Genomic DNA, 23,906 nt, shown 5'->3' on the forward strand with positions numbered 1-23,906 from the left:
AAGCCTAGCTCAGGTGACCACCACTGACACCTAAGAGTGAGGTACAAATGAAAGAGAGAGAAGAGGAGGTGCTTCTCCAAATAATTGGAGATTTTAAATTTAAATAGGAGAAAAGGAATTTCTGGGCATGCAGAAAAAAACCCAGATGTCCATGACAATAGCTCTTTATCAAAATATTAACAGTGACATAAACATCATATTGTACATTTTAAGAGAATTAGACATGACTTAAAATGTTTGTCAGCAATGGAAAGAACCCTGAAAATTAAGTATAGTTGTTACAAGTTTTATTGGTTTCACTTCCTGCCTTTAATAGAATGTGGGTTTGTACTTTGAAATTTCAAATGTTACACAAATGAATTGACGATTGCTTTGCAGAAATAGTATCTCCACTTAATTGGGCCTTTTTTGGGTGATGAAGTGATGTTTACAACTTTTAAGCTAGTTTTATCGTCTTCCACTGAAGGAGTTTGTCTCACTTGACTATGATTCCAACAATATTATGGGTATAGGCGGCTGCAGTGAGCCTCTGTCTGCTTATTTTGCTCCTTCTATCTTGACAAACTGAATGTCACGCAAATGTCTCCAGCCTCTGCACTGGGCAGGCAGGAAGCCAGAACCAGTAATAGAAGCAGTAGGCACTCTGTGAATACTTGCTGATTAATTTTAGCTCCGTAGGCCTGATGGGTTTTCCATCCCTATAATTACCATCAGCAAATAGTTATTGAATGATGTCCAGCATATTTTTATTTCCCTTTCCTTGATCCTGATTTTCATTTTCTATTTTACCTCTCTGTGATTTTATCGCACATGTTTCTGTTGATCAGACCAACAGAGCCTCCTGTGATTAGTTTATAATTACTCAAGTTTATTTCTACCTATGAGATATCTTTATCTATCTGTCTAAATTTGTCTTTGTTATGACCCAGTTCAAGTTCTTTCTGGAATTAGGGAAAGGATGAAGTGTGAAAAAAAAAGGAATTAAATAGTTTGGTTATTGAATGGCTATTTTGTGCCTGATGCTATATTAGTACATTTCCACATTTGCTTTACAAGTTAGTCTTTTTAATTAGAAGTAATGCTTAACAAGCCTACAAGTACTGACTAGGCTCACTTTATAGAGAAAATGGAGAGCAGTGAAGGGTGAGGAGGTATGAGTTATGGATATGACAATTGGGGAAAGATCTTACAGAAGAGAGATTGGGGCCGTCCAAGAAAAATCGTTATCTTTGTGTAAATGGCATTACAAGGATGAAAAATAACTTTAGATATTACTTCTGTTAAAAAAAAAACTTAAAAAGATGTTAGAAAATAACACATACTTATTGTAAAAATCCAAACATACAGAAGGTAGAAATGTATAAAGGTAAAAACTTCCTCACACAATCCCATTTTGCAGATTTAACTATTTTTTTCTTTTTGTATTTTGATGGCAGCAAAGATGTAACTAATTTTGAGTTTTTACGTATATTCCAGATCCCCCACCCCATTTTTCCCCTCTTCAAAAACTTTTATTATGTGAAATAGAAAGTAGAATTGTGACTATCAGAGGCTGGGAAGGGCAGGGGGAAGGGGATGGGGAGAGATTAGTTAACAATTACAAAATTACAGCTAGATAAGAGGAATGAGTTCTGATGTTCTGCAGTACCTTAAGGTAAATGTGATTAACTATAATTTATTGTATATTTTCAAACGCTTTTTGTCTACGCATGGATGCATGAATGCATATATGTTTTTTAAAAACAAAAATGAGATTTTACTACATGTTTTTTTCAACCTTTATTCATCAAATGTTATTGGACATCTTTTTATCTTTTCAATATTTTCAGGTAATAGTAGCATAGTATACCGTTGTTTTAACCTTTTCCTTATTGAAGTATATTTAAATTGTTTTCAATTTTTCACTATTGCAAGACATGCCGCAATGAATATTCTTGCATCTAGATCTTTGCACTATTGTACAATTATTATAGAATTGAAATTTCTCAGGCAAATATGATTTGCAACAATTACCAAGCACCAAAAAGTGCCACATTATTGGGTGTATTTTAAAAATGCTTGTCCACTATCAGTTCATTTTCTACTTTCATCTTCCTTTAGACATTCTAGAAAAAATCAATTAGTGCAGGAGTCATGGATGGCTACTCAGGACAGGCTACAACCTGGAGACCCCTCATGTTTTGCTATTGATACAGTTTTGGTGAATCCATCCTTATGTTAAATGCATGAACAATTTAAGAGGATTGGTTTACATATGAACTGGGAAGGGATTATTTAGGGATACCATAATGCTTGATGACTGCCTCCGTCCTACCAGGGACCCTGATCTGCTGTGTTGTGGCCACATGGTAGATAGGTATTGTTTTGCTTGCCAAGCATCCACTCTCCACATATGATACTAGGAACTAACATTTCCTTTGGAAAACTATCCTTTCCCTAAATTTGGTCCATGCGCTTATGGTGGTATTAACCCATCTGTAACTCTGCATGAGCCAGGTCTGGTAATATCAGAGATGGGCACATGATGAGGACACATAAGCCTTAATTCTTGGCTTTCTGGGACTACTTGGAAACTTGCCTTGTTTCTGAACAGGAATAGCTAAGCTGATACGATGCAAGCTTGGAGCAGCTGTGGTCTACCACTTAGAGACTCCATTGAATTGAGGTTTTTTAAAAAAAAAAAAAGCAAAGAGATCTGGAAAAGATTCCCAATTATATAATTTGAATGTCTCGATCCTGAGGTTAGGACTCCTCCTAGACTTGACTATTACACACTTCAATACATTATTCCCCCTCCTTCTCTTCCTCCTCCTTCCTCTTCAGCCAGCTGGAGTTAGCTAACACTTGCATCAGAAAGGATCCTGACCTCAGAAGTAAACGTCTAAAACATGGGGGTGTTGCTCCTTCTGGAAGAGAGCGGGAGGTTAAGGTTACCAGACCTGGAGGATGACCCCAAAAGAAAAGGGGAGCCCAAAAGAGAAGCCAGTTGAATGTCTAAAAATAAACTTTACCTGCTTCACAAGTTTGGCTCGAGTTTCCTTTTAATGATTAACTAGATGAGATGGTCAAACTCCTTCTTTATTTAAAATACACAAACATAAATAAGAATATCAATCTTCAGTTAATTCACCTATTCTGGTTACATCTGCCTCAGGTTTTCATTTTTTTTATTAATACATTCATTGCTTTTCTATTTTAGGCTGTGTTTAAAAAGAGAGAGAGAGAGAGAAAAACCTGGTAATCTTCTAAGAGAAATGTCTTATGTAGTTTTTCTTTAGGGCCTACTTTCCATATTGATCCAGCCTTTTGTTTTATCATTTTATTTATAGTAGACTTGGTAATATATTAACAGTACCTGTAAATATGATCTAGTGGAATTATGTATTAAAATATTTTAATATCTTCTTAGCGTTTGCCTTAAAACTGAAACTTGATAGCTGAAGAAAAAGCTCCATTAAGATGAAAAATCAATCCCTTAGTGGAATTAAATCCACAACGCTTATAAAACATTGCTTCTGTCTTATTTACATAAACTTTATACTTCTCTCTCTCATCAGTGGCAGGGGAATATGGAGTGGGATGTCATTAGTTGGATTCAATAGACATTTATTTACTTATTAATAGCTCCAGCTCAATCTGGAGCTTGAAATAGACTTGAGACTCTACCTCCTAGTAGACACATGTCTTTAGCAAGTTACTTAACTTTTCTGAATGTTAGTTTCCTTATCTGAAAAGTAAGCTTAATAATATTACCTGCCTCATGAGGTTCTTATACAGATTAAATAAGATACTCTCTGTAAAGCATTTAGCATGGTCTCTGACATTTAATTAATGCACGGTAAAGTAATTTTGTTATTATTACACTTTCAGAAAGTGAGATAGCCCTGTAGGCATACCCCAAGCAGAAAGGACACGCACACACACTATGCTAACTTCCTTCAAACTAAGCCCCTTTTCTCCTTACATCATGGATTGTGAAGTGAGCACCTGTCCAATAAAAGAAAGATTCTGTAAAATAAATCCAGGCACTGGCTGGAAATTTTCACTATATGATTTATCAGGACTCTCCCGGCTTTGAGGTCCTATAATTCTATAAACCACACAAGTTTACATATCACTGTGGGATTTGATCCTTATGAAACCCAAGAGAACCATAGATTTTCCACATCCAGCTGAGCATGCTCAAATACAGACAGACATTTAAAAGCACAGACATTGATCACGTGCTCTTTAACCAGCAAAATACTACAGCCAAAAGAAACAAAAGCACAGAGAAATGAAATGATTTGTTTGAAGTCTCATTGATTTGCCAAGAAACTAAACTGAACGTGCAAGCTTTCCTAATTCCTAGTTGGGTTCTCCACACACTAAACATAGTGATATATAATCCTCAGATGTCAATATTTACGTTTTATGAGTTTATTGCTTGTCATGTGTTAACTCATAAAGCCATTTATTTACTTGTATCAGTGCCATCAAAAACCCTTTAATTTCATGATCACAGTTAGTATAACATAGCAGACAAAGCACTGGGCTGGGCACGAGGGGCTGGGTTTTGGTTTTGGCTTTGTCCCCCTTCCTGCCCTCAACTGCATGATTTGGGTAAGTTACTTTTCCCCTTTTGGACTGTTTGCCTTTCTCTGCTTAGGTATCTGGACTTTCCCTTCCCTTCTTCCTCAACCCACACAGAAGTAATTGTGTCTTTCATTATCTCTAGCTGCAAAGTTTTTTTATTAGACAGCCCATATTTACTGGTCATCTGCTGAATGCCTCTGTGCAGGAAGCTGGAGATAGAGGTAAATAAGGTATGGTCCCTGCCCTCAGGGCTTTCCCAGTTAAGAGGGCACAGGGTGTGAAGGGAGCACAGGTCAGAAGGTGAAGGCAGGGGTGAGGGAAGGCTCCTGGAGGAGGCAGGATGAGACTTAAAGGGTGAACGGTTGGTGCTGGATGGCAGGCAGGTAGATATAAGCTCCAGTGATGACAAAGATTATGCTGAAAGGAAGAATAGTGTTAACAGAACTAGCTTGGACGAGGGCAGAACTAGAAAGAATCCAGACTGATACTCCAAGTTGTGTGACCTTGACCTAGTTACCTCTGTTTCCTCATCTACTAAGTAGGCATAATGATCGGGTTTCCTCTTAAGGCTGTTTTGACAATTCAATGAGATTACGTTTGCTAATTTTAGTGCAGTATTTGGCATTACTGTAGATCAAATATCCCTAATCCCAAATTCTGAAATCGGAAATGCTCCAAAATCCAAAACTTTTTGAGAGCTATCATGATGCTCAAAGGAAATGCTCATTGGAGCATTTCAGATTTTGGATTTTTGGATTATGGATGCTCTACCTGTATGTATTTCTGCAAATATTTCAAAATCTGAAAATATCTGAAATCTGAAACTCTTCCTGTCCAAAGCATTTCAGATAAGGGATATTCAATCTATATTACCAATTTATTTTCACCAACAACATGCTGTCATACCTGTTCTCTTGTCCCCTCTTTCTCTTCCAAGGACACAGGCATATTTATATCCTGCTATCAAATATATTTTGTTTATAAATGTTTTCAGTAACACACAAGTATTTGAAGTACTATGATAAAAGAAAAGTGGCATTCCATGCAATACCTTGGGGAGATCATAGACATGCTATTAATTATAATGGTCTTCCCTAGACCACTAGTTTTTAACTGGGTGATTTTGGCCTTAGGGAATACTTGGAAATTCCTGGAGACATTTTTGGTTGTCATAGATGGAAAGGGAGAATCTTATTGGCATCTAGTGGGTAGAGGCCAGGGATCCTGCTAACCATCCTGCATTGCATAGCACAGCCCCCTACAACAAAGAATTACTCAGCCCAAAATGTCAATAGTGCCGAGGCTGAGAAACCCTGCCCTAGATGTAACCCAGTCACTGCTTCTTTTCAACAGTCATTGGGAAACATAGTAAAACGATGTTTCTTAAGATCCTAAATTCAGCTGCAAAAGTGTATCCTTTGGATATTTTACACATTTTAACATCTCCTTTGAAAACAAAGTCCTTCAGAGAACCTGGTAGAATCATTCAAACTTTTTTTTTGCTACAAAGATAATGGAAATTATTTTATTTTATCATTTTTCTCCTATATGTATAATTCAGGACAAACTCTTTTTTTATGTGGTAATTTTAATGAAATTCACCAAAAAAGAGACTTGATTAACCCTAGTTTGGGAGTCTTTTCCAGAGTAGAGAAACCTGCAACAGTGTGAGCTTATCTCCGCCATCACAGGGATACAAATGGCTAGCTATCCAATGGTGGCTCCTGCAGCCTCTGGAGGAGAGCGCTAAGTGTCACCTTTGAGTTCCCATAGTCTTGCTAACACTGCTGCCGAAGTGGGGCCAACAACAGGGGGCTCAGAAGGGCTTGCATGTTTTTACTATCCTTCATCCATTATTTTCTTTCTTCTAGAAGCAACATAGTGATTAAGAGTGTGGGCTCTGGGTTTGAATCTGGTTCTGCCACTTGTTAGCTACAGTGACCTTGCTAAACTCCTTAACCTCTGTGTGCCTCAGATTCCTTCCCTGTAAAATGGGGAGAAACAATAGTACCTACCTCACAGGACTGTTACAAGGACTAAGTGAGTTCTCATGGGTAGAGCACTTAGAACATAGCCTGGCACATGAGCATGGTGGCTCACACCTGCAATCCCAGCACTTTGGGAGGCTGAGGTGGGTGGATCACTTGAGGTCTGGAGTTGGAGACCAGCCTGGCCAACATAGCAAAACCCCATCTCTACTAAAAATACAAAAAAATTAGCCAGGGGTGGTGGCACGTGCCTGTAATTTCAGCCAGGGAGGCTGAGGCAGGATAATCACTTGACCCCAGGAGGGGAAGTTGCAGTGAGCCAACCTTGCACCACTGCACTCCAGCCTGGGTGACAGAGTGAGACTCTATCTAAAAAAAAAAAAAAAAAAAGGATACAGCCTGGCACATAATAAGCAGCAAATAAATAAATATGAGTTGTTGCTCTTACTTTTTATTCTTACTTGCTTTTATGGACACGCTGAAGTAGGCTTTAGGTATAATATGGACTTGCTGGAAGTTACATGTCATTGCAGAGTATGGAACGCAGTCACAGCCAGATTTTTTGAGTAAGACATCAAAAGCACAGTCAACCATGCAAAAATGGACAAATGAGATCACCTCAAGCTAAAAGGCTTCTGCACAGCAAAGGAAGTCATCAATAAAGTGAAGACACAACTCACAGAATGGAATAAAATATCTGGAAGCTACCTATCTGATAAGGGATTAATAAACAGAATATATAAGGGGCTTAAACAACTCAATAGGAAAAAATAATTTGATTTAAAAATTGTCAAAAGATCTGAATAAATGACATACAAATGGCCAAAAATACTCAACATCCTTAATCATCAGAGAAGTATAGGTCTAAACCACAGTGAGATACCATCTCATCCTGGTGAAAATCGCTTTTATCAAAAAGACAGGGAATTATGGATGCTCTCAAAAATGTGGAGAAAGGGGAACCCTCATACACTGTTGGTGGGAATGTAAATTAGTGCAGCTACTATGGAGAACAGTATGAAGCTTCTTTAAAAAAAAAAAAAAAAACCCAAACAACAACAACAGCAACAAAATAGAGCTACCGTATTATCTAGCAATCCCACTGCTGGATATATATCCAAAAGAAAGAAAATCAGTATATCAAAGAGATATCTGCACTCCCATGTTTACTGCAGCACTATTCATAATAGCCAAGATATGGAATCAACCTAAGTGTCTACCAACAGATGAATAAAGAAAATGTTGTGCATATACACAATGAAATGTTATTCAGCCATAAAAAAGAATGAAAGTCTGCCTCTTTCATCAATATGGATGGAACTGGAGGACATTATGTCAAGAGAAATAAGCCAGGCACAGAAAGACAAATACCACATTTCTTGCTCATATGTGGAAATTCAGAGAGAGAAATAATAGAATGATGGTTACCAGGGTCTGGGAAGGGTAGTGGGGAGGGGAGATAAAGAGGGGATGTTTAATGGATACAAAAATGCAGTTAGATATGAGGAATAAGATCTAGTGTTCAGTAGCACAACAAGGTGACTATAGTTAACAATAATTTATCATATATTTCAAAATAACTAAGAGTGGAATTGCAATGTTTCTAACACAAATACATGACAAATGTTTGAGGTGGTGGATATCCCAGTTACCCTGATTTGATCATTATATGATGTATGCTTATATCAAAATATCACATGTACCCTGTAAGTATCTATAACTCTTATGTATCCATAATAATTAAAAATAAAAATTTTTGAAAAGAAAAAAACCCTATGCATTTATGGTCTTAAGACATGGCTTTGGGACCCAGCAATGAATTAGATGTAATTCTAGTCTTATATGGCATTATAGTCTAATTAGTGGAAAACAGACACATAAACAAATAAAGATACATGTGTGTACAATATATGAATGACAGAGTTACTGATTTTCTTAGAAAAGAGAAGGGAGAGATGAAAGACTCCAAAGGGGAAATTAACATGGCATTGAGGGTTAGAATAGAGATGAAATCAATTCATTCCATGCAACAAACATTTTCAAAAGCACCTACTACATACCAAGCACAGATCTCGGTGCCTTTCTGAAATCGCCCTCCTTTAGAGAATGGCAGCTTCATTTTTAACTTGATATTTAAAAAAAATACTTCACTCAAAATAGCAAAACAATCTATTAAAAAAGGCAAAGTTCGAGGACTCACAAAATCTACTACTACTTACATACTACAAAGCTACAGTAATCAAGACAGTGTAGTACCGGCATAAGGATAGGCATTTCAATCAGTGGGGTAGAATTGAGAGTCCAGAAACCCATATGCCTATAGTCAACTGATTTTTTACAAGAATACCAAGACTATTCAACGAGGAGAGAATCACCTTTTCAACAAATGGCGCTGGGACAACTGGATAACTACATGCAAAAGAATGTTTAAAAAAATTAACTCAAAATGGATTAAAAACTTAAATGTAAAAGCTAAAATTGTAAAACTTAGCATGTACATACATCAGAATCTCGGATTAGTCAATGGTTTGTTAGTTATGATACCAAAAGCACAAGAAAAAAATAGTCAAACTGGACTTCATCAAAATGAAAAATTATTCTGCTTCAAAAGACATTATAAAGAAAATAAAAAGACAACACACAGAATGGTAGAAATGGTAGACAACACACAGAAATTTGCAAGTCATATATCCAATAAAGGTCTAGATCTAGAATCTATAAAGAACTTTTATATTTCAACAATAAAAAGACAACCAATATTTCAAAAAAAGCTACATTACCTGATAGTTCTCTAAAGAAGATGTACAAGTAGCCAATAAGCACATAAAAGATGCACAATGACATTATTCATTATAGAAATGCAAATTGAAAATACAGGAGATATCACTTAATACCCACTAGGACAGCAATAATTATTTTTTTAAAAAAGGAAAATAAATGTTGGTGAAGATGTGGACAAAGTGGAACTCTCATACATTGCCAGCGAGATTATAAAATGGTTCAGACACTGTGGAAAACATATTGGCAGTTTTCTCAAAAAGGTAAACATAGAATTACTATATGACCCAGCAATTCAACTCCTAGGACTTTACCTAGGAGAAATAACATGTCTATCCTAAAGCTTTTACATGAACATTCATAACAACATTATTCATAATAGCTAATAAATGGCAACAGCCTAAATGATCAGCTCATGAGTGGATAAACAAATGTGGTAGATTCATAGGACAAAATGTTATTCAGCCATAACAAGAAACGAAGTGTGGATTGAGGCATGCTACAACATGGAGAAACTTTTAATACATTATGTTAAGTGGAAGGTGCCAGACAGAAAAGACTGCATATTGTGTGATTCCATTTATATGGAATGTTCACGGTAGGCAAATCCATAGAGACAGAAGGGTAATTAATTAGTGGTCGCCAGGGGGCTAGGGAGAAGGGAATTGCGAGTGACTACTAATAGAACCAGAGTTTATTGTTGGTGTCATGGATATGCTTTGAAATTTGATAGCGGGGATGGTTGTACAAAATTAAGAACATACTCAAACTCATTGATTTGTACTTTTAAAAATGGTTAAGTTTATGTCATGTGAATTACATGTCAATAGTAATAAAAATTATTAACCAACATATGCTTCCTATTTTCTTTAGAATGTTGATACATTGATACAAATCAGCTAAAATAATAAAGCACAAGAGTTATGCCATTAATATTTGTTTTATAAAAACACATGTTTTACATTCTAGTCGAAAAGTTAAAGTTTATTCAGATTATGATCAGGAGTAGGCAGAGGCCAAGGGAAGGCCACGTTTAAAGGACTTAGTTGTCAAGACTCCTTTGACTAATTTTTAAACTCCCACATGATAATTCATCTGCTCATCAAAGCATCACTTTGAAAAAACAATTTTTATTAAAACGTTACGGTACAATAATTAGTGGGTCAAATCCTGTCTCATAGGTACAAATTAGTCATTTTGAAATATGTACGAATTCTTTTGGTGCATGGAACAGCTGTTTGACTGATGCCGACCTGTGAGGCTCTGATTTGCTACTGCAACCTTCAGTGTGTTTCCTGGTGAAAAGTCCACCAACAGTATCTGCTCCCTTTTCCTTAAATGTGTTTTTACGAAGTTTATCCCTTGGGAGGACCACCCATGTGAGTGGATGTCAGATTCGCTCATATCATAAGTCCATAAATCATATAGACTTAATCTTGTTATTAAAGCAGGTCTTTTTTTTTTCATTTCTGTTCCTTTTGAAGAGTTCAAAAGCTGAAATACTAGCCCCAATGAACTCCCCATCACATCTAAGGAAAGCCTAATATTTCTAATTCTAGAGGAAGGACCCTGGTCTGCACTATAAGTAAGAAGTTAGCATTTTCATTATTTTGTGTGACAAACTGTGTTCTTACCGACCATTTCACTCCAGATATAGCTTAGTATTTTTTTTTTTTTGAGATTTCAGGAAATGATAGCATCGTTTTTTAATAGTAAAGATATAAATAAAGATTCTGAAGCAGTCTGTGGTCTTAGTATTTGGGAATGATTAGTCATATTGGGGACTGCCCTGATAGTAGGGTGGACTGGGGGAATTACCCTCAGAGGTTAATTATGAAATTCATGTAAAATGGATGAAAAGTCATCTTAACGGACAGAATGACAAATAAGGCAAGAAGAAGAGGGGAAAGCTAGTTGGCAAAACAAACCTCAGCAATGCCTCTTCCAGCACCATCTAGGAAATTATAGGATTTGGGAATTCCTATCCTAGTGGGAAGGCCATAGCCAGTGTTATAAGCAAACATGGAGGACCTGCTAGCAATACCGTTCTTCTGCAAGATGGCTGCATCAGGCCACATTAACCTGATAACATTAAAAGCAGATTTGCCTGCCTTCCTTTCCCCCATGGATTCAATGTTCACTGGCAACCTCTGAACACGTCTTCTATGAGACACTGTCTTAGTGGTTAGGTATCCACACTCTAGTTTACATTATGTGGGTTCAACTCTCATCTCTACCATTCACTAGCATTGTGATCTTACAAGTTTAAAACCTCTGACTTTATCTATAAGAGGGTTTTAACCACAATTCCTACCGATAGACTTGTGAGGTCATCATGGAAAATGCTTGACACCGTGCCTGGCACGATGTTATTGTTAATAAATGCTAACCATTATGGTCATTGTTATTCTAATATTAGTATGTCTATGAAAATAGAATGGGCTTCTCACATGTGGCAATTATATTTTTCATTAAAAATTACTAAATTGGGCATTTTGACTTAATACATTAATCACCTAAACTTAGTGTAATTCTTAGTGTAATTCTTAATACGTTAATCACCTACACTTAGTGTAATTTCCTATAAAGAATTACTTAGTGTAATTCTATAAAGTGTAAGACGTCTTTACACTGTATATACTATAAAGTGTAAAGACGGAAAAGACGGAAGTTGGGCTGACAGATTCAGGTTTCTGATCCTGCCAAGCCACGGTCATGGCAAATCCACCAAGGCCACAAAAATGCCATCTTGTGAAGCCCCTTGGGGTCTGCCTCCTGGTCTTTCCCTGAAAATGCCATCTCAGTCAGAAGCTTGCTTTAAATTTCCTTAAGAGGAGATTCTATGGAAGAAGTAACAAAATGGGATCAATGGTTCATATGGTGAGTGAAAGCTGAAATACTGATCTGCTGAAGACTGAGCTTCTATATTTCAGGTCATACCCTTTTCTAAAACCTGTCAAAGGCTTCCTTTCTGCTTTTAGGATAAAATCCAAACTCTGTGCTAGAGTTCCACAAGGTCTTTCCTCCCTGACTCCTTCTGCCTTTCCAGCCACGTTCTGCAATTCTCTCTTGCCTCACCATGCTCTAGTTCAGGGGTTGGCAAACTAGGAAAGTTTGGTAACATTTTATTGGAACACAACGAATCCCTTTGTTTAAGTATTGCCTATGGCTGCTTTCACACTGCAATGGCAGGCTTGGGTGGTTGGGAAAGACACCATATGGCCCCATTGTAATTGTATGGTAACATTTAACTGTACAGGACTTGGGAAGTTAGGTCTAGCTGTGAGTCCAAGAAAAGGAAATGATTTTGTTCATCAGCTAACAATATTTGCCATAAAAGCAAAGCAATGTGAGTGGGGACCCTAAAAGTTCCCACTGTTTTCACCATTCTGACTACCACCCACTCCCCACCAAATGTCCCTGAGGCATACCCTGCAGACCTTATTACTTTGGGGCACACGTTTTGAAGAGGCTGACTTTACTAATTTGACTTGGCATTTTGATTAAAATTACTTTCATATTTTGATTAAAGTTATAACTGCGTGATAGAGACATACTCATATCACCAGTGCTTTAAGGACACACAATGGGAAGCTGATGACTTCTAAACCATTTCACATTGAATCTAAATTCACTGCTTAATAATAAGTAACAATGATAATAATAGTAACAGATGTGTACTACTCACATATAGCACCATCTTATCTCATCCTCACTTACGGTAAGTGCTTTTGTTATTCATTTTTTAGATGAGGAAACTAAGGAGAAGAGATGTTAAGTAACTTGCCCAGGTTACACAATAGGAAGTAATGAATAATGGATCCAGGATTTAAAGCCAGTAGTCTGACCACTGAGCACCAATTAATTAACTTTAGCTACACAATCTCATCATATGGTTAAATGAATACCTCATTCTTGTGTAATAATTTACAATTACAAATTGGTGAGGATCCTCATTTTCCATATTAGAAACTAAGGCATGAAAATGTTAAGAGATTTGGCAAGGTTATGTAGCCATTTTTCAGGCCAAAGAATATTAGGAACTTGGTCTTCAGTTTCTCCCGCTCAAAACAAAATGTAAACTTGAACTGTATGCAATTCTCTCTGCTATGGCAGTCGTGCACCTAGAACCCAGTGGGCACTAAATCAGAATAAACTATCTGGATGGCATTTTAGCTACATATATCCAAAATAAAAAGAGCCAAATATTTATAAAAAAAATGAGAGGCAATGTAACAGTAATAAAAATTGGAAACGACCTTAATATTAACTAGTAGTAGAACGTTTAAATTAATTATATTGCATCCATAAGATGAAATGTTGCCATCAAAAATCATGGGTTTTTGTCTGGTGCAGTGGTGCCTGTAATCCCAGCATTTTGGGAGGCCAAGGTGGGAAGATCACCTGAGGCCAGGAGTTTGAGACCAGCTTGGCCAACATGGTGAAACCCCTTCTCTACTAAAAATACAAAAAAAATTACAGGTGGGTACCTGTAATCCCAGTTACTCAGGAGGCTGAGGCAGGTGAATTGCTTGAGCCTGGGAGGCAGAGGTTGCAGTAAGCCAAGGTTGCACCACTGCACTCCAACCTGGGTGAGAGAGTGAGACTCCATCTCAAAAAAAAAAAAAAAAAAGGAAAAAAAAATCATGGTTTTCTAATAATATGAGGTAATGCTCACAATAAAATAATAAGCATATATATTTGTATATATATAAACACATATACACACATACATATTAACTTTATTTTAAATATATCTTTAGGAATTTCATGCTTTTATATTAGATTATGTTTTCTAAACTCTGTTAGTTTACTGAATAACTTCACAGGAAATGTATTAAAATATTTACCATGGATATCTCTGGATGTGAGATGATGGTAGATTTTCTTCTACATATTTTTCTGTACTTTTTTACTTTCTCCAGTGAAGATATATTACTTTTATGAGTAGGAAAGTTTCACAGTACGTGTTGTTATATAGACTGAATGTTTGTGTCTCCCCAAAATTCATATGCTGAAATCCTAACCCCCAATATGATCGTGTTAGGAGGTAGGGCCTTTGTAAGTAATTAGGTCATGAAGGTGGAGCCCCACGAAGGGGATTAGTGCCCTTATAAAAGAGTCACGGAAGAGCTCTCTCACCCCTTCAGCCTTGTGAGGACACAGTGAGAAGACAACTGGCTATGAACTAGGATGCAGGTCTTTACCAGACACTGAATCTATCAGTGCCTTGATCTTGGACTTCCCAGCCTCCAGAACTGTGAGAAATAAATGGTTGTTGTTTAAGTCACCAAATCTATGGTATTTTTACTGTAGCAGCATGAACACACTAAGACACATGTTATTTTAAGGAAAGATGCTAACACCCTGTCCTTCACAGCCTGCCTCCCCAGAAAGTTCCCACCATGTTTAGGGGTGTTGAGCCTTCTCTGCAATCACTAAAAACACATCCCCACTTTATAAGTAATTCTACTTAGCAACTTCCAGTTAACCAGTACCAAATAAACATATCTTGAATTCAGTCATCTATATAAATGTTGTTTATGTAGAGATGCTGGAGGAGAGAGGAGAAGGTTATGATCTCTTTATGGTTTCATGGGATGTACTGTTTGGTCCCTTTCTGGGGCCAAGAGGGTACAGGTTCAGACATGGTTTAGGACACCAGGGTTCCAGGACTGGGTAAGAAATGTGGCTCAGGAGCTTCTGGGGAGCAGAGATGAGCCACACCCTTCCCCAGTGCATTCATTTTTCAACAGGGATTAGGAACTTTCAGAGAAAAGACTGAAATCCTGCCCACCAATGCACTGCAAACCTATGTCTGAGAAAGTAGGGTGTTTGCAAATGGAGAACAGATTATAGAGAAGAACAAGTGCCTCCTCTGAAGAACTAAACTGGCACTACAATTCCAATAAGAAAAGTTGGTGTTATGCATGTTCTCACTCATAAGTGGGAGTTGAACAATGAGAACACGTTGACACAGGGAGGGGAACATCACACACCTAGGCCTGTCAGGGGTTGGGGGGCAAGGGGAGGGAGAGCATCAGGACAAATACCTAATGCATGCAGGGCTTAAAACCTAGATGATGCCTCATGTTCTCACTCATAGGTGAGAACTGAACAATGAGAACACTTGGATACAGGAAGGGGAACATCACACACCAGGGCCTGTCGTGGGGTGGGGAGAGGGGAGGGATATAATTAGGAGATATACCTAATGTAAATGACAAGTTAATGGGTGCAGCACACCAATATGGCACATTATACATATGTAACAAACCTGCACGTTGTGCACATGTACGCTAGAACATAAAGTATAACTAAAAAACAAAACAAAATAAAACCTAGGTGATGGGTTGATAGGTGCAGCAAACCACCATCGCGCATGCAAACCTATGTAACAAACTGACACATTCTGCACATGTATCCCAGAACTTAAAGTAAAATAAAATAAAATAAAATAATTAATTTATTTTAATTAATAAAAGAAAAGTTGGTGTTAGCAGAGAGTGGGGGTTACAGGTAGTTTCCCAACTGAAATCAAAACTTGCCTGTACCCAGCCACCCTAGCGGCACTTTTGCAGCCTTGGAGAAAGGTGCTGTGGGTGTGATTTGGAAGAATAATAACTCTGTAAAAGGTAGTAACACTTTGGGGTTTAAACAGCTTTGCAGTGGGGCCCCTGGATGAGCAGACTATAACAATTACTACAGCAATTACATCCTCTGGCTTTGAATGACATTTATATGGGTTTGGGAACAGAGATGACTCTCCCTGAGGGGGTGTTGGTAGCTGCAAAGCTGACAGGAGCAGAGTTTCAACCTTGGTGGGGGTGGAGGAGCAGAATATGTGTACAACTATCAGGATTGGGGACCAAAACTGCCTTGCTTGGCTCAGCATATCTCCAGCAAGGAAGCCCTGTCCTGAGCCACTAGAATAGCTGGTACTGGGTGCATCTGCAGTGCCAGCCTAGCTGAACGTAGCACCAAGTGTGTTCATCTCACTTTGCTGAGCGGGAGGTGACACTGGACCAGTGATCTGAATCACCGAATTATACATTTAAAATATGTAAGGCACTAGGTAAAAAGTGTTATAAAGAAATAAGGTCATAACAAGGTAGTAAGGCATCTAGCAGATATTCCAAATTCACAAACGTCGGTCCTGCAGGATTTCCAGGTGGTGATGACTGTGGTGGCAACAGGGATGGGGACAGATTTCTAGTCCTGAGGGGCATCTTTACAGAAACATCAGAGCCTGGGTCCATGGATTCTTGCCATAGTGGGGACACAACTGAATTATTTCTGGCTGCACGTCAGCACCCTTAGGCATTTCCAGAAATATTTAGGGGAAAGGCACTCTTTAAAAGGCTGAAGTAAAGCAGGGACACTCACAATTGGTGAAGTGTGAGATGCTCGGGATGAGTTTGTTTAAACAAAGTAAGCCAAAGGGGCTATTAAAGCGTACGGTTCCCCATGAATTCAATGTTTTTCTTTAAGCAACTCAACTTCTGTGGCTACTTGTTATAACTATTTCAAGGAGCTGCCCTTGGAAGACTTCGCTTTTATGAGGTGTAAGAAAAACCATGACTCAGGTAAATCTGTCAACATTTTCCCATAGAAAGTTTATCTTTAGAGGTTCCTCCCGCCAGGATCCTCTCCATCCGTCCACAGCCTACTGAGTAACCCACCGACTATTGCATTCTCTGCCCCATGTTCATTCTTTCCTTTTTCCTATTCAAACTTCAACTATCTCTAATGGCAGAAAAGTGATCTGATATATAACGTCACCTAAAAGGACAAATGACTGACAGTAGCTCGATTTAGTTTCCATTTTAAAGGAGGATGTTTGGAGTCCACAGTGCCTTAATGGAAAGGAATTGGGCTAATTGTGAAATTCTTTCAACAAGGCAGACCATTGGTGGGAGGCTTTTGGGCAGGGGAGCTTCCTGGAATCTGTTAATGATATACCCAAAGGCAACTCAGCTGACTCATAAAGTTAACTCTGATGGTGCTGATGATGTTACTAAGAAGCCCTCAGCCTGTGCTGCCTAAAGTTCACAGAGTTTTATTTAACATATTCTTTTGAGCTAGGCAGAGAAGAAATGATCATCCCTCATTAACAGCAGGGATATTGAGGACTAGAGATAACCACTCATTTGCCCAAGTGTCTCCGCTAGCAGCTGATGGAACCTGCGCTTGTGCAGGCAAATAAAGGCAGAGGGTCCAAGACAGGGTTGTTAACCTTGGCTGTTATTAGCACCTGGGAATAATATTAAGCTGTAAGGGGCTTAAGGATCAGCTAAATTACCTGATCTGTAAGCCTCTCTCTTTTTCTCATCCCCCATATCCAATCCTCCAGCAAATCCTGCAAGCTTCACATTCAAAATAAACACTTTTCACCATCTCCACTGCTCCACTCCGAGGACTCACCTCTCTCATGTTGTGGCAGCTTCCTGACTGCTCTCCCTTCTTCCACACTTGCCTGTCTACAGTTAATTCTTCATACACCAATCAGAGGGATCCTGTTAAAACCTAAGGCAGGTCAGGGCAGTCCTTTGCTTGGAATCCTCAGCAGCTCCTCTCTGCACGTAGAGTCAAAGCCCAGTCTGCACCTGGCCCCTGGCTGCCCTGATGGCCTCAGCTCCGGTTCTCTTTGCTCCCGTCGGACTGTCTTTCCTGTTCCTCAAACTTGCCACGCACCTTCCTACCTCAGGGCCTTTCTACTGGCTATTTCCCCCCGCCCCTTGAGTCTTCCAGATATTCACATCACTGGCCTCTTTAGTTTATTCAGACCCCTGGTCAAATGTCACCTCCTAGAGAAGCACCACCCCCCACCACTATCACTCTAGCCCCTCATTGTGTTTTAGCTCTCCTTATAGCACTTTTTACCTAACACATTATATATATTTTAAAACGCGTTGTCTCGCTCTCCTCTCTAGATGGAAGCTCCATGTCAGTTTTGTTTTGTTCCCTGCTGTATCTTCATGGCCTACAACAGCACTTGGCACATACTTGCTGAATAAATGAAACTGAGAAACTCAGAACAACCTATTTCTTTTTAGATAAAGCCCACAAAAATGTTTTCTTCCTGTTCAGTTTAAACTTTCCAGCACACAACATCAGTCTTGTGATTGTCTTTTTCTCTGGTGCTCCGACCTCTGAGTAACCTTTATCAAGTAACTTTGTTAGAACTCACTTTACCCAGCTATAGAATGGGAATAAAAATATAACCTACCTTCCTTCTCAGACACTTTAATGAAGCAAAGTCTTCTTTGTTCTTTGAGGAAAGGAGCCAGGCAGATGAAAATTCCTCTTACTAAGGTACAACTAAAGCCCCAGGAGGGCAGGAGCTGCATTTTGTTCCTCCCCATTCTCGCACAGGGAAGGCCCTCATTAAGTGCTTATTGAAGTTAATATCTGTGGGACACAAACTGCATCTGCCTCTGCACCAGTAGCCACAGAAGCCGGCCCCCTTCCTGGGCTAACTGCTCTGAGAGCACCAGAATGAAATCTGACTTAGATATGACGCAGATTCCTTTTTCCAGAAGAAGCCAACTACACAACTCTTGATGAACAAATAGCTGCCAATGATGAGCACAAACCAGAGAATTTCAGAAGTGAAGAAAATTTTGGATGAGAAGATCCTGTCTCTTGGGTATAACTTTTTTTTGGAGAGACCCTGACTAACACAGCTACTCTCCTAATCATGGTGAATTTCCTGGTTCAGCTCAGAGTCACTGATTCAGCAGATATTCCCCCAGGCAGATCCTAACGGAAACCAACACGTGAGGATTGATGCTGGGAACTTTATCATGCTCAACAAGGATTTGAAAACTAAATGAACGCGTGCATATTCACACTAAGCAATTTGCCTCCCTGCCTTCACCACTTTCCCTTTTATTCTTCTCTTATCCCCTTTCTGACTCTGTTTCTATTCCTTCCCCACTCATGCCCCAGTGCTTCTGTTGGACATGGGCATTTTACGGTCCTGCAGGGCTTGAAAGATTTCTGACCTTCCAAGGTTCAGTGATTTGGTATCAGAAGATCTAAGTTTTCTCCTTCTCTCTGCCATTTAAAGAAGCGTGTTGCAATTTCCCCAGCAGAAGTGAAAGTGATTCGCCTCTACTCAAATGTCTGCACAGGCACAAGAATGAGGGCAAGAGGGAGCAAGAGAAGAGGAAGAGGTATCTTTTGAATGGGGTGAAAGCAAACCCTTACATAACCTGACCACACAAGAGGAGGAAATGAAAACTTGGGTTCAAGGGCAATTTTGTCATTGGTTATAAGTCTGTGTCATCAAGCAGGTGCCAGAAAAACAAATTTTATTTTGATTTTAGACATTCATTTTAAGAACTGGATTTTCCTAATTTCTCATTCCCAACGAGGATCTATACAAGAATGCACAATTTATAGTTAATTTGGAAATGAATAAAATATTAACATACCTTTTGTTTCCCCTAAAACATAATACCTAAATTCGTGTGATGCCTTGGTTACCATCCTACACATGTATTTGGATTGTAAATGAGCTCAGTTTTAAGCACATTTGTAACAGTGGAACAAGTGAGAGTTGCATTACATGGCCAAATTGATATTGATGATGGTGGCCTCAAGAACGGATTCCATCCCAAGACATCTGATCTGCAGACAGTTGAGCATGCATAGCAGTTTTGACTTCATTGACTTCATTGGCTCCAGTCAGAAGGTTTTCATCTAGTGCATTCAGTTACCCTGATTTCTAATTACAATAGAATCTTTCAAATAGATTTGTTTCCAGAGAGCTTACTTGAGACAGATTAAGCGGCAGAAGTTGCAAAGGATGTCATTGTTTTACATAAAATATCTGTGGAAATTACGCCTAGAAACTTGTTGCCTTTTTATTTTAAAAGTTGCTATATACAAAATAACAGTCATGTCAAATAGTTACCACTGTGGCAACAATCATTATGGTACATTTGCAATTGTTCTAAAAAGTTAATATGGAAAAGTTACCAGAATTAAGTGGTGATGTTTTACTTAAAGATTTACAATTCATTAAGGATGTAAAAAGAAATGAACTCTAAGAAACGTGTTACTGTAGTTGTTGAAAGAATATTGTCAAGGTCTTTATGCATATTAAGTGGCTCCATAGAAGGTAGTTCCTTTAGATTTTAGTGTTAGCTGCTACAAAACTGCTGGTTTGTTTTAATCTTAATCTTTTGGAAACTATAGGTTTTTTGTTTTTGTTTTTAATATAGCAGTGATCTTATTTTCCTTTGTGCTTTTGTTGGTAGGAAGCTCAGAGCCCAAATTACAATCTCTAGTGACTCCTATTGAACTTTATATTTGCACTTCTTTTAATTTCTTTCTTTTAGGGTGGAAGTAGGGTTTTATTAATTTTTCCCTGGATTTATTGCTTCACAATATTTCTCTTCACTTAGATTCAACTGTTTCTTTTCTCTTTTTCTATGATATATGTTCTTAAAAGCTGGCATGAAGGGAAGTGGAGTATATCTGGTCTCAACGTGATAAACTTAACACATCCAAAATCCTCACCTTAGTGCAACTATTTATCCCATCTTACTATTATTTTAGAACAATGCATTTAGAATGCTATCATCCTTCTTGAAGTTTTAAAATCATTTAATTCTTCTCTGAATTAGTGTACGCTGTACTTAGGTTTACATCTTAATCTTTTATATTTTGTTTGTTTTTATCCTTTGCTTCAGAAGAAATTAATGTGCACCGTGACCTTAGTTTCTATTAGTCATCAACTTGGGGACTAACACGACTGCCTCACTGTCAGTGAGTATCTTTTTGTGATAGTTCCAGGAGGGGTGATTAATCTCATCTGATTCATCATGTTCTTTCACTCTGTCTGCCCAGTGACTATGGCCTTGCATTTATTTCTTTACCATCTAATTCAACTTAATTATTTATTATTTGACCATTTTACATTCTCTCTCTTTCTTCCTGTCTCTTGCACAGAACTCGCCATTCCTTCTCCGTTTCCATTCAGCCTCCTTTGCTGGTTCCTCATCTCCCCTACATCATAATGCTGGAGTGCCTCAGGGCTCAGTCCTCAGGTCTCTTCTCTTACCTGCAAATACCTTTACCTTGTTTGGTTCGTTTAACCCAATGGCTTTAAATCAAATTTCTACACTGAACACTGAAATTTATGTCAGTAACTTGCGTGTCTCTTCTGAACTCCAGACTCACGTATGCAGCAGCCTACTCATCATGTCCAGGTAGATATTTAGTAGGCATTTTAAACTTACTCAGAACTGAACTTCTGGTCTCTACCCATAACAAACAACTGTGCTTTTCCTGCAGCCTTCTCCTATTCACTTTAGAGCAATTCCAACTCTATCCTTTCAATTGCTTAGGCCTTCGAAAGTCTTGGAATCATCCTGAGTCCTCATGTTCTCGTACACCTCACATCCAGGCCATTGGCCCAATCCTGTGATTTCTAGCTGCAAGATATATCCAGCTCTATCCTATATTTGCTTGGCTGCTAGCAGCATGACCCCAGTCACTGTCATCTCTTGCCTGGGTTAGCAACAGCCTCTTTTAGTCCTGGCCCTGTTCCTACCCTTGCCCTGGAATGCACTCCTCTGCACTCAGCAGCCAATGGGGTCATGTGATAATGCATCTCCAGTAGAAAAGAAAAGCCTTTTCACCTCACTCATAGTTAAAGCCACAGTCCTACAATGGCCTTCCCAGCCCCACAAGATCTGGACCCCAACCTCTCTGAGCCTCCTTCTCACTCATGCTGCAGCCACTGTCCTCTCCCTGGCCTCTCCCAGCCACATGCCTCTCCCCAGGCAGGGTCACTCTGTTTGCATACATCCTTCAGCTGCCCTCACTCCTTATTTCTTTCAGGTTTTTGCTCAAGACTTCTCTCATCAGAGACTCTTCTGGTCAAATATCTGATCATCCTTCTGAAAATTAAGGCTCTTCTTCTAGCCCCACCCTCTCTATCCCCATTCTTGTGTTATTTTTCACTGTAGCACTTATTATCATTTCAGATACCATATATTATTATACTTATTTATTGTCTATCCCCACTTCCTTCTTCCCCCAGAGTATAAACTCCATGAAGCTAGGGGTTTTTTGTTTGTTTGTTTGTTTTAGACAGAGTCTCACCCTGTTACCCAGGCTGGAGTGCAATGGCACAATCTCAGCCCACTGCACTTTCTGCCTCCCAGGTTCAAACAATTCTCCTGCCTCAGCCTCCCGAGTAGCTGGGACTACAGGCGCCCACCACCATGCCTAGCCAAGTTTTGTATTTTTAGTAGAGATGGGGTTTCACCATGTTGGCCAGGCTGGTCTCAAACTCCTGCCCTCATGATCCACCTGCCTTGGCCTCCCAAAGTGTTGGGATTACAAGTGTGAGCCACTGCACCCGGCCGAGGGCAGGCTTTTTATCTGTGTTGTTTATGTGGTCCGCTGGACACCTAGAACAGTCTCCTATGTGTAGGTAGCTCAAAAAATATTTATTGAATGAATGGATGAAACCAAATACTCTGGCCTCGTTGGCACTAATTCTAAACCGTTAAGCTAATGAAACAGAGTGCCATCCAAAATAAATTAATAGAATGAAGCAAGTCCCCATTGTCAAAGCAAAATAGAAAATTAAAGCAATAACTAGTTAATTAGGGCAAAGGGATTTTTTTTTAACTGTGTTATAGGATCATATAGGACCATGGGACTGAAAGAAAACCTGAGCTGTCACTCAGTCCTGCCTCCTAACTGCAAGACCGAGAGGGTACATTCCAGCCATGTCAAAGAGGATCTTTTCTGTGTTGAGGGTATTTGGAGAAATACTCTGCTTTTTCAGTCATTCATATTTTTTCTTTTTAATGTTCAACCACTCACCATCTGCTTCCCTTCTTAGAAAAGTCGTATCTCTACCTTAAATAACACTGAAACGAAAGGCCAACTGTGAGTACATGCAAACTCCTACTTCTCTTTATCTTTGACTATCTGGCCCCAGATAGGAATGGAAAAAATACCATGTTCCTCAGGTGTCTAATATCAAAACAATGGTAACTCTACCAAAGGTACTAAAAACTTTAGCCTTTTCCTAAGTTATCCCGAGTAATTTCCTTTTAAATATATTTTTTCTATTTTAAGTTAAAATTTTTACTTTTTAAAAAAAGTAGAGGGCGGGGTGTGGTGGCTCACACCTGTAATCTCAGCACTTTGGGAGGCTGAGGCAGGCAGATCACTTGAGGTCAGGAGTTCAAGACCAACCTAGCCAACATGGTGAAACCCTGTCTCTAGTAAAGATACAGTGAGCCAGGCGTGGTGGCAGGTACTCAGCTACTCAGGAGGCTGAGGCATGAGAATTGCTTGAACCTGGGAGGCAGAGGTTGCAGTGAGCCGAGATTGCGCCACTCCACTTCCGCCTGGGCAACAGAATGAGACTCTGTATCAAAAAATAAAATAAATAAAATAATAAAATGAAATAAGGAAGAAACTGCCAGCTCATCTTTTAAAAGTATGTACACTATAAGTCAAATTCTGTTATGGGAATGTGCTATAGTTTTTTAAAATCTCATAAGGTAAGATTTTCTGGTCAAGGGGAAG

General features: G+C 38.9%; 1 protein-coding gene across 2 annotated transcripts in view; it reads right to left on the reverse strand.

Annotated features, from left to right (window-relative positions):
• The window catches only part of NR3C1 (nuclear receptor subfamily 3 group C member 1), a 456,123-nt gene that overhangs the window by 134,930 nt on the left and 297,287 nt on the right, over positions 1 to 23,906 (reverse strand). Inside the window, exon 1 of one of the 2 annotated variants that reach the window (XM_065546914.1) lies at positions 18,571 to 18,848. The exons of the other annotated variant lie outside the window; for it this stretch is intronic. The gene's annotated coding sequence lies outside the window, so the exon portion shown is untranslated. Of the gene's footprint in view, positions 1 to 18,570; positions 18,849 to 23,906 lie in introns of those variants that run through there. 2 annotated transcript variants of the gene reach the window in all.

The sequence above is a fragment of the Macaca fascicularis genome, chromosome 6, assembly GCF_037993035.2.
Source record: "Macaca fascicularis isolate 582-1 chromosome 6, T2T-MFA8v1.1".
NCBI classification, from domain to species: domain Eukaryota; kingdom Metazoa; phylum Chordata; class Mammalia; order Primates; family Cercopithecidae; genus Macaca; species Macaca fascicularis.